A 3,181-nucleotide genomic window follows, 5' to 3' on the forward strand; every position below is an offset into this window, starting at 1 on the left:
TAAAAGGGGGCAATAGGGCAAACTGCAATAACCTCACATGTGAAGTTTAGCCATATGTAGTGAAATCTGAAAAGCCAGTGAATACTCTGAAATCTCCTCCTTATGATGTGCACCCGAAACCTCAGAATGAGATGGTTTTACAAATGCATTGAAAAGGAGGGCTTGTTACTTGGTTTAGTTCATCTTTATAGGAATGAAAGAGCTAAAGCTGTTGAGAGAATCCTAGTGCTCCCAAATGGATAACCAGGCAATTTAAATTATGGCATCTTGATTCAATTATAATTTTCTACAGATTCTCTTATACAGAGAATGTCTTCATCAACTCACTAAACAGTTTACAAATGTGTGTGTTCTCAGCAGTGTGCAAAAATCCTAGTAATTGGAACAAAAAGGTGTAATAAGCATATATTTTAATATGCAGCATTTGACATTTATAGAGGATTAGGGGACTTGTTGAAACTTTTAGTCAAGTATTTTATAAAAATATGAAACAAAAAAGCGACCCTAAGGTACACACAGTTCTTGCCTTAGTACTTAAGTATTACAACAGAGCCAAAGAGTTAAACGATTCCCTTATCATAACGTTTTCATATTGGTAGTTGTACCTAACGTTCTATGAGGGGACAGTGCCAAAACTCTTCAAGCCTTCTAATGGAATTAGATTGTTAATGATATTCTGTGTGTTCAAACACTCAGTGACACCAACTTCATGTTTAAAGTCTGCATCTATGGAGCTCAGCAAAAAGAGAGAAGGATAGCTTTATAAAGATGCATTTTTGCACAAGGATATGGAATGGAAACACATGTATTAACTTTCTCAAAAAGAGTGTTTTTTAAAAAAATCTTCCCTCTTGAATGGAATGAGCTGATTCCAGACCTTACAGCAGTTTCCGTAGTAAGGTCTCAGCGTGGTTCTAACCTTACTCTGTGCCAAGTGAATGCACAAGAAACCTCTCAAACGTTGGTCCCCTTGAAGCCAGCATCAAAATCTCTACCTGTCTCAATTCTTCAGAGCCAAATTTTAAGCCCTGGAGAGTTTTGGTTTATTGGTTGGGGTTTTTTTTAAATGCATATCTGCATAGAATGTTGCTGTCAAATAGAATAAAAAGAGAGAGGCAAGTTGTAAGTTTACACTGAGCAGTGTATGAATAAAGAAACCCTAAAAATTTTAAGTAGTAGGGATTGGGATTCCTAAAACAACAAAAATGCCGAGGCTGCAGTGGTCTCCCATTTTAAAATCACTTCCAAGTCCTTGTGTAATACTGCAAAAACATAAATTATTGAATTGAACTGAACTTCAAGAAAGTCTTTTATCATCATAGGACTCTAAAGAGGTTCTATTTCAGTAATCAAAACTTATGTGCTGTGTGTTTTGTGTAATAAAGCACATCAGCCTTTTTTTTTTTTGTTCTTAATGAAAAGTTAATGGCTTTTGATGGAACAAATGAAAAACTGAAAGCAGAATAGAAGTATGCTGGCAGAATACTTTTGTTGTACTTTTAAAACCCTGTATCTGCAATGAAGGGGTTGAATTTTTAGTGGTATACACAGGTGAGTCGGTTGCTCTAGCACGACGAACATGAGTTTTGACTTGAATCATGAAAGAACGGACTGTTACCGCAAGATAATTATCATCTGTGCAGATCACAGCTTGTAATCTAATGATTTAAAACACTATCAGAAATAAATTGCTTTTGTTTATATAATTATTATTTTTCCCTAATGTATCTTGATTTTACTCCTAAGTATGGTTATAAAGGTTTTCTAATAATGACTTTTGTATCCTGCATGATGCAATGAAGGCATTTCAATAAACATTTTTAAAAATACACTTGTTTTAAAGATTTACTTGTTGCTTCATCTTGAGACATTTCTGCTTGACTTTTAAATAGCTGTATACGGTTGTGCAAGGAAGTTTGTATTTCTTAGTAATGCTTAATGTAACTATTCCATGTGTTTTTCCATAAAAGAGCTATGGAAAATAATCTTTCAGATGGCAGTGAAATTAGGAGCATAGTCTGTATTACTGTACATAATATAATACTATTCTCATATTTTATGACCCTGTTTGAAAAATTTACCACAATCCTTGGATATAGACAATTTTTTTTTTGTTTAACTGGAAAACAGAAATTGATGAAGTTTAAGGGTTTTTCACTTTTCCCAATATTTGATGGGAAATTCACTTTAGATGTGACTGGAATTGCAGGAAGCATTAGCTCATTTTAGAAGCTGATGTGGTTTTATGTTGGTTTCTTTTTCATGCAGTTTGCCATCGTCATCACAAAACATGTGGTGAGTTTTGTAGTGGTGGACATCAAGGCAACATAAACAGAGCATGGCAGTAGCCACCATCTTTTATGATCAGTCTGCAAGCCATCCAAGCTTTACCCTGGTGGGTGTCAAGTACCCACTTACTCTGAAGGATCCCGGGCAATTGCAAACCACGTAGGCTGTGTCTTCAAAACCTCAGCCACTTAGTCCCTTGACCTACAGCTGCTGACAGGGGCTGGCCTCATGTTTGCCTGGGAAAACACCCTTACCTTGCAGGCAGTGACCTTTCTTAGCATTATTTTCTTCCTTTCTGGGTGGCTACCATATATAAAAGGTACAGATCATAAAGACCTTGTTTTGGCTACTGTGCCCATACAAATAAGGCTGAGTAAAGATGTTGTCCCAAAGCGGGGTTGTTTACCTGGTATGCAGCCACCAATATACACACAGAGTCAAGGTATTTTATTTATTTCATAAATAGCCCAGATACAGGTGCTAGGTGGTATTTCACAGAGCTAGCACACCGAGTTTGCAAAACTTCACACATTTATACGTAATTCATGAGCTTGTTCTATCCACTATACAAATGTATATGAGAGGAAATGGCCTCAAGTTGTGCCAGGGGACGTTTAGATTGGATCTGAAGAAAAACTTCTTCACTGAAATAGTAGTTAAGCATTGGAACAAGCTGCCCAGGGAGGTGGTGGAGTCACTTTCCCTGCTGGTATTTAAAAGACGGGCAGATGAGGTGCTTATGGACATGGTTTAGAGGTGGAATTGGCAGTGTTGGGTTTATGGTTGGACTCGATGATCTGAAAGGTCTTTTCCAACCACTATGATTCTATGATCATAGGATCATAGAATTGCAAACCACGTAGGCTGTGTCTTCAAAACCTCAGCCACTTAG

Source organism: Antrostomus carolinensis, unplaced genomic scaffold, assembly GCF_000700745.2.
Source record: "Antrostomus carolinensis isolate BGI_N321 unplaced genomic scaffold, ASM70074v2 scaffold4257, whole genome shotgun sequence".
Classification (NCBI taxonomy): domain Eukaryota; kingdom Metazoa; phylum Chordata; class Aves; order Caprimulgiformes; family Caprimulgidae; genus Antrostomus; species Antrostomus carolinensis.